Raw genomic sequence first — 15,487 nt, 5'->3', positions numbered from 1 at the left:
GTCTGCCCACACAAGATTGCCTCAAAGATAATGGCATTTTGGGGGACACAATACATTCAAACTGGCACATACATCTTAAATTTTTCTAATCAAATTTGGATTTCAGTCACAACAGAATAGTTTGTATCTGATGAATCTTCTTGTTGAAGACATAACTGTTAAAATATGTACATAAAAAAAGTATTTGAAGGCCTTTAATAGCAAAAAATTTGGGCTATTAATTTGAGGGCTATCAACCCTGAAAGTAAAAAAAGCATAACTGTTGCTGACTTGATTATAAAGGTGCTTGGCATTTTCCCTGGAATATTTTTCCACATTGCACTGTAGGTTAGTTGGGGGTGAGGGGTGAAAACCTCAAGCTGAAAGCAGCAGTCTTACTAGGTAGAGGAGTCAGAGGTTTCCGCTTCAGGCTGCCAAAGTAGGTAGGACTTGAGGTGCAAAATCTCAGAGAGGTGGAAACCACGTAAGCGAACTCCAAAATCTGTATAAATGTTTCCTTGGAAATATTGTGTAACTTCAAAGCTGGACATGTGCAGGGGTAGAAATCCAGATAAAGAAATTCAGTAAAAAACAGTAGCTTCAAGTCTGAAGACATGAGCAGAGATTTAAATAAACCTGAAGTGTTGGGCACATAGAGGTTGGACTTTAAGTACCACCAAAGGTGGAGAGGCCTTGATAAATGCCTGGAGCTTTCACTTGAGGCCCCAGAATGGCCATTCCCTAGGAGAAAGGACCATGACGAAGAGTAAGGGCAACCTTCAGAGTATGGGCAAAGCTTAAATAGACATGACCTAACACAGCCCCTAACTAATCCTTGACAGCAACAAGGTGATTTGTTCTACCTGCCTGTTAGAAGAAATCCTAACCCTCTTTGGAAGAAAATATTATTATTCATATCTTCTAAAATATTTCATCCAAATTATTTCCATCAAATATATAATTATAAAACATGGTAAAAACAGAATCAAATGGCCAAAACATTTGAAAGAAGCAGATAATTGAAACAGACCTATAGGTTATTCAGATAATGTAGTTATCAGACAGGGACTTAAAGATAACCAAGATTAATATTTAATAAAATAGAGGAATAGGCAAACAACTGCACCAGAGGCTTAAGGTTTTTTACCACATTGGAAACAAAACAACAGAAGAATTAATGAACTAAATGGCAGGTCAGTAGAAAATGTCCAAATTGAAGCAATTAAAGGAAAAAGATGAAAAACAAAGAAAAGAGTCTGAGGCCTATAAAACCCAGTTAAAATATATATATATATAACATTCTTATAATTGGAATACAGATGGAGAGAAGAGAATGAAAAATAATTGATATTTGAAGAAATTCTGACTAAACATCTTCCAAAAGTGGTGAAAGATATGAAACCATGTATGCAAGAAGCTTTATGAACCTCAAGCAGAATAGAGTCAAAGAAAAGGATCAAAGCAACAAAAAGGGAATCATGGAGGCTCATAGTACACAATATTCTTTCAACACTATGAAGACTTATACAGCTCCTCTGAGATCAGAATGTGAGCCTAGCTGATAAACAGCTCCAGAAAAACTAATAAACCACCATGTCCAGCTGAATCTTGTCTAGTGTGAACCAGAAGGCTGGACCTAGAGTGCCAGAGCCTGTGGAGGGTGTTGGTATGAACTGGCCTATGGTCTGAGGTCTGAGGTTTGAGTCAAAGGGAACCTGAAAGACCACATTTAGGGATAAGGCATCCACCTGAACAACCTAAGCAGTGGCAGAAATCAGAATCTCAGACCTTCTTGCATCTGTGGGATGGAATTTGGAGGCCCCGGACAGTCAGCTTTTGGAGGTCATCAGGTAGAAGGCAGATCTGAGAGAAATTTTCCAAGGTTTTGAAAAATAATTGATAAGACTTTGTACAAGCTATCATCGCCCCAACCACGGTAAAGAAGAAACTTCAGAGTGCGTACAGGTCTGGCTAATGCCCACCCAAGCAGACCTTGGGGTTCCTTGAACGTTCAGACTTTCTTTCAACTGTCCAGTCTTCAATTTTGGAGCTTGTTTCAACTTTACATTAACCTCCACAGATTACAATCTCCCTCCATCCACCTTTACTTCAATATTGCATAAGATTATCTTTTTGTTCTTTTTCTGTTTTCCCAGTCCTTGTTCTTAAAACATGTCTACATGTTTCTTTAACTTTTGACCAGTGTCCTGCTGTTACCAGCCACTGCACTGACTCACCCTCACACTTGTATCCAACTGGGCCTAGAAAGTTTATTGTTGGCCTCAGATTCCAGGCTCTATGAACTCTCTGGACCCATCAACTTCCATAGTTCACCAGGGCATTGGACTTCTAACCACAGCCCAATTTCTCAGCGGTCCTCTCTGTTCTTTCCCATCACCATCCTCATTTTGAACCTTGGTAGTCTGAGAAAATAATGAATTAATACTCTTTCTTCCAAGAATGGGAGAAAACCCAAAGTAAATAATGATAGGAGTCCAAAAGAGTAATAGCAGTAGCAGCAGCAGCAGCAGCAGCAAGAGCAGTAGTGACAGCAATGTTCAAGGTGACCTGGAGGTTTCTTCCTTAGGATCTGTTTTCAGGGTTGCAGATGACGTTTACCAAAGACGAACTATTAATAAGTTCTGTGGTACTCATTCACATTGCATATTTCTTTCAGGACAATTTCCTGTCTCCAAGAACACAGAACAAGTTCCCCATGTTAGGCTTTGTCATTGCTTGGGTAATATACAGGATTTAAAAATTTTTTGTTTTCAACCCAACTTCACACTTCATTTGATATTTGCTCTTCTTCGTGTTTCTAATTTATTTACTTTCCTCAACAATTATTCAAACATTTTCACATCATTCATCTCCCTAAGCTTGGGTTGGGGGGTGTCCTTTCTGTTGTTGTTTGTACTGCTGCTATTGTAGTTATAGGGATGAATTTTCCAATTTCATGAAGAAATGTTTAAGACACCATTATAAAATCACATTAATTGAGGATTAGCTCACTGAAGAGGTGAGAACACTTCGTTTGGAGTAGAAGATCTTGTTTGAGAATTAAATCTGTCATTTACTTTTGTATTGAAGGAAGTAACTGACATAGTACCCCAGCCCCAGAAGGGTTTGATACTACTTGAAGTGAATAAGTACAATTAACCTATTCAGCTCTGTTGGGAAATGGGGTGGAATAATGGGAAAGGGGTTGTACCAGTTTGTATATATTATGTCCCCCAGAAAAAGCCATGTTCTTTCATGCAATCTTGTGGGGACAGACATAGTAGTGGGGATTAAGTTGGAATGTTAGGATTAGGTTGTTCCCATGGAAATGTTCCCCACCCAACTGTGGGTGAAAACTCTGGATAGTTTCCATGGAGGTGAGGCCCCACCCATTCAGCATGGGCCTTGATTAGTTTACTGGAGCACTATATAAGCTCAGGCAGAAGGAGCAAGCTTGCTACAGCCAAGAGAGACAGTTTGAAGAACACACAGAAGCTGAGAGAGTAGCTGCAGATGAGAGACAGTTTGAAGATGGCCTTTGAAACCAGACTTTTGCTCCAGAGAAGTTAAGAGAGGAAAAACTCCCCAACAGCAACTAAGAGTGACATTTTTGAGGAACTGCAGCCTAGAGAGTAACATCCTGGGAGAAAACCATTTTGAAACCAGAACTTTGGAGCAGACGCCAGCCACATGCCTTCCCAGCTAACAGAGGGTTTCTGGACACCATTGGCCAACCTCCAGTGAAGGTACCTGATTGTTGATGCCTTACCTTGGACACTTTATGGTCTTAAGACTGTAACTTTGTAAACAAACCCCCTTTATAAAAGCCAATCCATTTCTGGTGTTTTGTGAAAAGGCAGCATTAGCAAACTAAAACAGGGATCATGGGTTCTAATCCCAATTCTATCTATAATTTGCCATGCAACTTTGATAATACATGCAACTTTTCTGGGTTTAGTTTTTTATCTTGTAAAATGAGAAGGTTGACTGGATAAAGGTCAACTTTAGTCAACATTTATCACATGTTAGATGCTATTCTAAGCACTTTACATGTATAATTCTTTAATCATTACAATAATCCTAAGAGGAAGGCAGTTCTATTATTGTACCTATTTAGCATAAGAGAAAGCCAAGGCACAGAAGGTTTAAGTCATTTGACCAAGATCTGACAGCTAGTAAGTAGCAGAGGTGAAAGTCTTTAGGCGATCTTGCTCCTAAATCCTCCTCTTAATTACTACCTTATACTGCTCCTTACTGCTTTAGGTGCTTTCTAAAGTCCATATTCTACTTAATGCTAGACCTGGGGTTACTCTATTAACTGAATCAACTTGCCTTTTAGGAACTTGCTATAGGTAGATCCAACAAGAGCTGCAAAAAGACATCTGCAAAATATGCAATTACATATAATACTTAATCTCCCTATCAGGTTTGACTAAATACTTTTCAGGTCAACACAAATAAATTTTTGAGATCAGCACATAAATAAATTCAAATGTCCATTAGGAAGCATACATACCATCTGATGCAGCTGTCTTTGCTATATAGAGAAACTAATTGAATCTCTAATCAGCATAACATGTGCTGAATTTTAGTATTGTGCTTCTAATACCTTGTGATTTGATTTTGGTAAAATGCTTACACTTCATTTTCTGCCTAGCATCTCAAGGCTTATTTTTAGACCCATAGAAGTTTTAAACACTTCTTCATTTTAGATTTGATGGGATATTTTTAATGATTTCGCATTTTTTTGGAAGCCCAAGATTTTGTAGGGTAGAGGGGAAGTTAGAATTTCCAAATTGTTTCCCTTTTAGCACCCTTGGAAAGGATACATGTAGTCATTTACTCTTCTTCAGATATGCCCAAACTGAGGTTCAACAAATGTATTCCCTCCTACGCCAGTGTCTGTTTGGAATGAACTTGGATGCCAAAACCCACGTGTCCTCCTGAATCCTCCTACTTTTGGACTGTTGTGCATTAGCTTGAGCCTCCCTGGATACCTGAGCTCCTAATTTCCAGATCACTTTATATTTATATTTTTAATAGAGACATTGTAGTTTTACAGAAAACTCATGCAGAAAATACAAATTTCCTATATACTGTCCTATTATTAACACTTTGCACTAGTGTATTAGCTATGTTACAATTTAAGAAAGAATATTATTATAATTGTACTATTAAATATAGAACATAGTTTACATTAGGATTCCCTGTTTGTATTGTACAGTCCTACAGGATTTTTAAAAATTTTATTTTAGTAGCATACATAAAACTTAAAATTTCCCCTTTTTAGTCACATTCAATTATTTGATTCAGTGCTGTTAATTATATTCACAATGCTGTGCTACCATCACCACCATCTATTACTAAACTTTTCCATCACCCTAAACAGAAACTGTGTACCAATTAAGCATTAGTTTTCCATTTCCTACTTATAACCCAGCCCCTGGGGTGTATTCTAGTGTCTGACTCTATGAATCTGCTTATTTCAACTATATATCAGTGAGATCATATAATATTTGTCCTTTTGTGCCTGTCTTATTTCACCAAACATGATGTCTTCTAGGTTCATCCATGTTGTCACATGTGTCAGAGCATCATTCCTTTTTATGGCTGATAATATTCCATTGTGTCTATATGCCCACATTTTGTTTATCCGTTCATCTGTTGATGGTTACTTGAGTTGCTTCCTTTTATTAGCAATTGTGAATAATGTCACTGTGAACATTGGTGTGAAATATCTTTTTGAGTCCCTGCTTTCAATTCTTCTGGATATATACCTAGAAGTGGAATTGCCAGGTCCTATGGTAATTCTATGTTTAACTTTCTGAGGAACTTCCAAACTGTTTTCTATAGCAGGTGCACCATTTTACATTTCCATCTACAATAAACAAGTGTTCCTATTTCTCCACATCCTCTCCAACAATTATTTTCTATTTTGTTTTAATAGTAGCCATTTTAGTCAATGTGAAATGGTATCTCACCATGGTATTGATTTGCATTTCCCTAGTGGCTAATGATATTTAGCATCTTTTCATGTGCTTATTGGCCATTTGTATATCTTCTTTGGAGAAATGTCCATTCAAGTCTTTTGTCCATTTTTTTAGTTGACCTGTTGTCTTTTTGTTGCTGAATTGTAAGACTTCTTTATATATTCTGGATATTAAACCCTTATTGGGTTACTTAGCTTGTCTTTTTACTTTCATGATGAAGTCCTTTGATAAACAAAGGTTATATTTTGATGAAGTCTATTTATCTAATTTTTTCCCCAGATCACTTTTGAAACCCTGAAAACTTCTAAAACCAAAGAGTACATGTGAAAATTCTGAATTTTCCAATTTGAGAGAGAGCCCTCATTCTTTTCTTCATTTGTGAGTGGTGTTGCTCTCACATTATTCAAGTTCAGAGATGAAGAGTACATTGTGCTACTAACTATGTTATTTTTCTGAAATGTAAAGATCTATTTTCCATATATGGTAGCATTCTGGTAACGATTAACAACTAGCTGGAGAAGCCCTATTTGTGGTACTTGTTGATTTCATACATGCACACAATGGCTAATTTCAAGCTACCAACATGAATTCGCAGAACATGCAGTTGGAAAGAGAAGCCCACAATTTGATCTTGTAAGGCAACATGAACTGACTCCAAGACATCTCTGCTATACCAATAAGAATATAAACACCACTTTCAAATGATGCTTTATGGTAGGGACTGTGGAGAGTGGGAATCAATATCTATAGACTTGACTTCAAACCTGAATCTGCTGTTGATCAACTCTGTCATTCTAAAGAAAAACCTTTAAACTCTCTGAATCTGTCCTCCTTGCTCAAAATGAGGACAACAACACCTTTCTTATGGGGTTCTCAGAAGCATTTAAAGAGTTGCTTTAAGTGATAGCACTGGAAATAAAATAAAATAAAAGGGCCCACCTTCAAAATGTTTTCTGGGGAGGATGGAGGTAGAAAAAATTATGTAAGTATATAACAGGAAGTTAAATATGACCGTGGCATAGGAAGGACTGACCAAAGTACCTGTAATAACATAGAAGAGAAGCATTAATAAATGGAACAAGCTCAGACACTCCAGACCTTCTGGGGAGATCAGTGCATCACAAATGCTTTCTTGGTCTGTTCAGATGTTCCATTGAAGGGAGAGTCCATAGGCTAAGACAGAAGTGCAGAGCAAGCCTGCCATGAAATCCCTCAGATCTTTTTTATGGGTGGGAGTTGTGAAACGCTTTTTGCATCTATAATTAGGGAATGAAGTGGAGCAGATGGCTACAGCGCAGTTATAATTAAAGTATAATGCACAGTAAAATCACCTTGTGCAGCCAGTGATGTATCCGCGCCAGAAAATATTCTCTTTGACTGAACTTTTAAGCCTCTTCTTTCTTTCTTTGGGCTGCAGGGAATGGCTGTTGCATCATGACACTGATTTCACACACTCTCTTTTTATACTAGAAGTTCCGTTCACAAATTCTGGATTGCCAGGTATTAAATTATATAGCTCGTAGAGTCTGCAATTTAATAATGAACACTCTATTGTTAAAATAGAGGTACATGCTTCACTTTAATAGTACTGAGCTAGTATGCTGCAAATAGATATCCTCCTGGGTTAAGAATTCATTTGTAAGCCTTTCAGCTACATGAGTAAATAAGTTCATATATGCAGAAGAATAGTCTCTTTTACCCAGGCCTCATTTGCTAGGACTGTAAGAAAGTTGACAAGCAGTTGTATGGTGGGACAGGCATATGTACTGATTCAATAAAATGCCTAAAAGTAGATTTCTCTTTTTCTCCATGAGAGCAATGGTACAGCACTGTGTAGTGAAACCAGTGCTAACTTTCCAAACCAGCCATCAAAGCCGATGGCTGTGGTTCTAGTCCCAACTTGGCTTCTAACTCTCTGTGTGATTCTGGTCCTTCCACTGTCCCTCTCCATGTCTCTCTTTTATCACCAATAAGGTCAAGAAGTTGGACTACATGATAAATATGGGCCTTTCAAGGTATGTTTTCTTTTCTTTTATTTCCTGAGTTTATTCTAAGACTGATTTCCTCTGTAATAAACATGCCATTTCTAAATCTACTTATTTCTGAGAAAAGCATGAAAAGGTGCTAAAGTTTCTTCCTTTGAGGGTTTAGCTTGTCTTGTTTTGTTTGTCAAGGGAGGTTCAAACTGGTATCTTTTTTTCCTTTACAAGGAATATTGGACACTCTATGCATACTGCAGGTAGTTACTTTGGCGGTTTTTATTTTACTCTGTTTGTCATTGCCTTAAGGGACACAAGAATCACAGTCATAGAGTTTCAGCATTTTTTTTTCCTGCCCTCTGACTGATTTAGGCATTTCATTTATACATTTTTCCTGTAGTATTATTAAACTGGAATTATTCGGCCATAAAGAAATGTACGTATCACTTAAAAACCCAAGATTTCAGCCCCTCATTTTAGAAAGATGTTTTCCTTTTCATTCACCCATCAGCATCACAAAACAAAAAGAAACCCAAATCAAAACAGCAAACAGAAATCCGACTCCTTTCTGAGATCAGCCCCAAAAGCTTATTTTCCAACCCAGCCCTTATTGATAATTTATCTTGAATTAAATGGTCAGCTACTGACCTAATGTGTTAATAGAGCACTTGAAACAAGCAAATCTATTTTATTTAAGAAAAAAATTATAAAAAAGACAAGATAATTTTATCTATCAAAAGGAAGTATTGGGCAAAGAGCATGGTCTTTGAAAGCAGACAGTCCTGGGTCTGAATGTTAGATCTGCCACCTCCTTGTGGTGTGACCTTGACAAGTAATTTTATACCCCTGAGTTTCATCTTCTTCATCTGGAAAACCAACCAACCAACCGATAAATAAACAAACAATAAATAAAACGTAGATTGCAACATGGATGGAAGGATTAGAGCTAATAAATATAACATATTTGGCAAAGAGCACTCACTACATTCTATCTACTACTTATTTTTATCTAACAATTTGATAAATTTTTAAAAATTTGCTTTGGGTCTCTTCCTTCGTCCTCCAACCCCCAAATCCTTACCCAACTAGCCAAACTGAGAGCCTCCTCAGTAAAAAGTAAAAATTAAAATGAGGGCTGGAAAATTTTCAAACTCTGATGGATAAAGAGGAAATCTAGGTCTCTGCAAATTTTCTTTCTTGGATATATAGCTGAAAATAGTTTCTAGGGAGGTGAAAACAAGGTGTTCACTGAAAACATGGTAGAGCAAGACTGGAGTTGCCATGGATCCAAGATTTATCTATGAGTTGGCAAAATTTAATTGCTTGAGAGAGAGCAAAGAAAGTAGATTGAGTTTTGGAAATGAGCCATTTAAGTCAACTTTATCTTATTATATTACTTCCTAGGCAAAAACAATGTGAAACAAAACTGAGAAAACTATCTCTAAAGTTAGTAAATCAATTTCACATTAATTTTCTTACTTGATCCTCTAAAATTTGAGGGGTATAGGTCAGAAGTTAACTTTACATGCTTTATTTACCTGAGAATCAACGAGAATAAGTCATTTTCCTAAGCCCCATAAGAATTAAGCAGGACTTCCCTTGAACACCATCTCCTAACATCCTCTTCCACTTTCAAATGACTTATGCTGATGATCAGGCTCTGACGTTGTCTTCTTTGACTCCTGTCTTCTACTCAGGATCTCACAACATTCTGATAGCTCTAGCACGTCTAGCAGTATCACTTTTTTCTTACTGAAACCACATACAAAGTGGAGAGAGAAAAACGTGACCTCATGGGGCTCAGTTTCCCACAAATAAAATTTTTTTAAGAATGAAGATAAAAAATAAACAAAATAAAAAGATAAAACTTTTAAAACGATGCCTGCCTTGCCTACAGATAATATTAAAGCCAAGAAGGAAACTCAGGCTCCTAATCCACAGGCCACTGCTCATATCGAGACAATATGTGGCTTCATTTAAATGTGACAATAAGTTCCACAAAGTTAATAAACATTTTATCCTTTTGTCTAGGATCTCCATATAGGTCACTGATATTTGAAGAAAATACAAAAATATCTCAGTTGTCATTGAAAATGCAAAAGCCAGAATCATACCATGGAGTCATGTTGTGACTGAGTTAATTGTGCCTTCCTCTGTGCCCTCATAGTAATATATATTTGCCTCAGCTGTGAAATATACACATTGCACTGTGTCAAAATTTAAAATTTACATAATTATATCAATTTTGCATAATTGCTTAACTGTGGGCTCCTTAAAGAAATAGTGTCCAGTCTTCTAAAATCCAGTATAGAACTTAGTACCTGATACCTGATTAATAAATTTGTTAAATGAAAGGAAGAATCTTTAGAGAACCTCAAGTTTTCCACTTCTGGTAATAAGAAACTGGATCACATCCTATCAAAAACAACTATCTTGGAAAAAATATTTATTCTTAGATACATAAACGAGCTAGAGAGGAAGTAAAGAATCCTCTAGACCAATCAGTAAGTAAAGGTAGGAAACCACAGATGTGATGCAGCACTGGAGACAATTTTCACCTTGAGGATATTTATTGACCTGGAAGAACTTGAACTTTGGTGTTCACAGTTACAAAGGCCAGAAGGGACAGGAGACAAAAGATCTATCCAGTGTAAGGAGCTCATCAGAATATCCTTCTGCTTTAAAACTGGAGTACCAAAGACTACACATTGTAAAATATTGAATCAAAAGTAAACATGCCTATTCCTCCCCCAGGAGACATTAAGAGAAATCAAATGTCATAAAACTAAACACAGAGTAGAAGAAGAAAGCAGCGTTACTCATAATTTGGAATCTCAAGCTGATTCTTAAGCAAGTTTTCAGCCTCTATTCATACTACTTTGTTGGTCCAAACACCTCAAGATAAAAATATAATTGCATACTGCCTGGCAATTCCCAAGGGCACCTGGCAGAAGCAAATGTAAATCCTCCCCAGAGAAGCTCACCTTTGGTTCAGATGGCAAAAAATTTCCACCAGTCAAACTCTGATTAAAATGAACGGTTCACAGTCAAAAATAACAAAAGGCTAAAGGAAACAAGGCACTGTGAGTAAAACCAGTAAAAACTACACAGCAAAACAAGGCCTACAGAGAATTCGGATGCTGGAATTATTAGCTACAATCTACAAAATAGCTGTTTTTTTGGTGTGTGTTTGTGACAGGTAAATTCCTAAGATGGCCACAATGGTCCTCACTTCCTAATATTCACACTCTTTTATCATCCCTCCCCTTGAGTGTGGACTGTACCTAGTGACTTGCTCTAGTGAATAGAACACGTTAAAAGTGGTGGAATGTCACTTCCATGATTAGATTGGAAAAAAACTATGATTTCTCTTTGTTAGCACTCTGGTCTTCATGCCTTCTACCTTCTTGCTATGAGGAAGCAAGCTGTCATGTTAGGCCCATGTGGCAAGGAACTGAGCACAGCCTGCCTTCAATCACCAGTGAATGTGAGGCCCTTAACCCAGTAGCCTGCAAGGAATTGAATCTGGGGAAAAAACACGTGAGTCAAGCCTTGAGATGACTAAAGTCTCAGCTGACATCTTGAGTGTAAACTTGTGAGAATCCCTAAAGCATAGGATCCAGGTATGTTGTGCCTGGATTCCTGACCCACAGAAATTGGGAAATAAGTGTGTGTCATTTGAAGACATTAATTCTGGGGCAATTTGAAAAGTACAAAGTAAAGCTTTCTAGAATTTTTTTTAAATACAGTGAACAAAATAACGCTTTAAAAAATCTCAGTAGATGGCTTAAGAGCTGATTGACACAACAAATAAGAAAATTAATAAATTATGGTAAAAACTTAAAGGAATGATTCAGAATTGAGCATAGAGAGAAAGAGATGGAAAAAGTGAGAAAAAGAAGTTAGAAGAAAGGGAGAGTGGTGTATAGTCAATATTTTAAATGATATTGGCTGATAAGTTTCCAGAACTGATGATAGATATCGAATGATAGTTTAAAGAAACTCAATTAATCCCAAATAAGATAAGTAAGAAGAAATCAATCCCCATCTGGATATATTGTAATGCAACTTTAGAAGGACAGTGAGCATCTATTAAGCCTCACTCTCATCTCCAATAACAATTGGTGCAGTTTATAGGAGAAAAATGAAGATTATCTCAAGCCTAGTTTATAATAGGGGCAGTCAGAAGTGGAGAAGGATAAAGAAAAAAGGAATATGAACACCAGTATCCATGAAGTAAGATTATGAGATAAAATATTTCCATCACATTCTAAAATGCTGGCATATGCATGTAATATATCTTTGGTCTTCCCTATTCTTTGAAAAATATTTTACATATTGTACCCACTATGGAGAGATTGTCTCAGAATATTGGAATCTTTACCAACTAGTGCATTTTCCAAGCCATTTTCTGCACCATGACAACTGTTAGCTTAAATTCCCCAAACCCGTTTTCAAAAGTTACAAGGTTAACACCAGCGCTAGTAATTTACGTTACTATCATGTACCCTCTGATATGCTGCAAATAGAAGGGCACATCACTTTTCTTGATATGTTTCTTGTAAACCCATTACACCAGCTTATTCAAGGGAAAGCAACAGTCCAATCAAAATTAAGAGACATTTTGCCTGATACCTGAAGAATACTCACCAAAAGTTATCAAGGACATGAAATCAAAAAAAAAAAAAGATTGAGACTGAAGAACTGACACAAACTGGAGCAGACCAAATATAATTTTATATCCTGAATTCGAGTCTGGAACAGAAAAATGACATTATTGGAAAAACCAATGAAATCTAAAATCTGTGGCTTAATGTTAGTGTTAATTTTCTAGTTTTGACAAATGTACCAGGGTTATTTAAGATGTTAGGGAGCATGGGTGAAAGGTTTATGGGAACTCTCTGTACTATTTTTGCAACTTTTCTGCAAATCAAAAATCATTTCAAAATAAAAGTTTATACAAGAATATTAATCTTGAAAACCCCTGAGAAAATTTTAGTGAGAAACATTTGTAAAGATAACATCAGACTGAATGAGGAGGGTTTGCAAAGAATTATAGCAGTGGGAAGAGTGTAGTCTAAGAGCTTCATTAACCCTCATCCTACGAGTTGATCTGTCATCAGAGTTATAGAAATGAACTTTCTAGTGATTCATTCTTCAGCTCATGGACTCGAATTCCTGGACGTTTAGTAAACCAGGGTTACTGGAGGCCACAAGGTCTTTCATAGTCAGAAATACAAGGAGATAAGCAACAACCAGGGTGTTAGACAATGATAGATCAGAATCTTACAGACGATGTGAAAAAAAAGTCATATATTTTACATTCTTTGGCTGTTTATTGACCTTGCTCGTTTTGTACCTCATTTCCAAACAAATTTAAGGCAGAATGTGGTTTAAATACATCGTCAGCTCTTTATTTAACTGCCCTTGAAGTTGTTCATCCTCTGATTTTTTTTCAACTTGAAGCTAGTGCTCTAATCAACAATGTCATAGTTTGTTACCAAACATTAAGCTAGGGATATGATTAAGAATATTTTAGCATTTTTTTCCAAAGAAACCCACATGCACAGCACTTTAATACTAAAATTAAAAGAGTACATTTTTTAAAACTTCACTTTAACTCCTTATTTCTCAGTAACATGCTCAAGTCTCTCCCTTCCCCCAAAAGTTGGGGACATCAATTATGGATTTAATGAATGGGTACAACCGGTTTCAATCTTTTAAATCTCAGGATTCAAGGGAAAAAATATTGTAGTTGCATATAAAGAAAAATTTTTTCTTTCTTTCTCTTACTATCCAGTTGAAATACAATCAGCCTGATTGTATCATTTCATTCTTATATTTTCTAAATTTATAGCCATTCAGTGCACGTTTTTTGATGGAAAATACAAACTAGAAATGAGAAATCACTTCTAATATACATTTTAATCATCTCTTTAAAACTCCTTTTAGGCTTCTTTCCATACATGGATTACAAGTGAATATCATATACAGAGGAGCAAATTGTGAGCCAAGTTTACCTAAGTGAGTGCTCCTCCATTTTTCTCTTGGAAAACAGCAATACTTGATCTGTTGATGACATCGATAGAAAGTGAGTAAGAGTTGGATTTTAATGCTTTCAATGGAGTGGCTATGGTTTTGATACCAGTTGACTGTTTTGTAGAAGAGTAATCTGATGGACTACTTCCAGAGTTAACAAATGTTCTTGAAGACTCTGTTCTTTTGGGAAGAGTAGCACCCAGGAAACCTCACTAGCTTAAAACGGGTAGGTGAGAACTTATTTCTTTCCTCTTTTATTGCATTCAGTCCTGGTAAGAAGTCCTATGTATTCAGGTATATGTACACACATAGATTTAATTCCCTACATTGCTTTGGCTCTACTTTTTTTTTTTTTTTTTTTTAATACTTCAGTCTGGTATTAGGAGTAAAGGCTCATGTGGAGTACATTTAATCTGAAATTGACTATAGGAGTTGACTTGCATAAGATAAGATGTTAGTAGTGGATGTTTAAGTGCAAGGGGTAAGGTCTTCATATTAAACCAGTACTGATCCTATTGAACTATATGTATGCCATACCACTTATACTGGGAACTGATTTGATCAGAATGTCAGACACTGGTATGTTAGCTGTAAGAGGACAGCTGTGTCAGCCACCTACACAGCTACTTCCCACTCCAGGATAGACAGTATAGCCCATTCACAAGGTAGGGTGAGGTCCTGTCTTGATTTGCATTGTTATTAGTCCACATGGTTACTGCAGCAGCTTCCTAACTAATCTTCCTGTTCCACTCTTGCCCCACCTCCAGCCTGTTCTCCACAGAAAGGCCAGAGAAATATTTTATAAAACTTTAACTGGATCATGTCCCATCCCCATATAAAATATTTCAAAAAATTTCCATTATTCTTAGAATGAAACCCAAACTCCTTTCCTGGCCAGGTATGATCTGGTCCCTGCCTGTCAGTCTTCTCTTGTGTCTTCTCAGATTCACTCTCTCTGGTCCAGACGCATTGTCATCTTTCAATTTCTTCAACACTCTAAGCTGTTCCCCATGTCAAGTCCATACAAATGCCCTTCCCTCTGCCAACCATGCTATTCCTCTCACTTTTCACATGACTCACTCTTTCTCACCCTCCAGTTCTCAGATTAAATATTACCTCTTCAGAAAGACCTTTTGTCCTAACAACATAACCTAAAGTAGCTTTCTCACCACAGCCTCCACCTCCACCATTATTCATGTCAGCCATTTTTTTCTTCCTTTAAAGGCCCTTGCCACATTTACATAATTTTATTTGTTTACATGTTTAGTCTCCTTTCCTGAGTTGTAATGGGAGTTAAGATGTGTTACAACATCTTCATTCTGCATGCCCACTCCCATATGTCCATATTCTAGCCCTCCTTGTCTCCAATCTTCCAGTCCTTATCTGTCAGGTTCTTGACAAGATGGCCAGGCCATTGACTCCTGCTCAGTTGTCTATACATTTTATTACCTTGGGCCAATTTTCCTTCCACACAAAGTGGGTGATCAGGTCTACTATTCA

Source organism: Choloepus didactylus, chromosome 1 (genome assembly GCF_015220235.1).
Source record: "Choloepus didactylus isolate mChoDid1 chromosome 1, mChoDid1.pri, whole genome shotgun sequence".
NCBI classification, from domain to species: Eukaryota; Metazoa; Chordata; class Mammalia; order Pilosa; family Megalonychidae; genus Choloepus; species Choloepus didactylus.
This window is presented reverse-complemented; position numbering follows the sequence as displayed.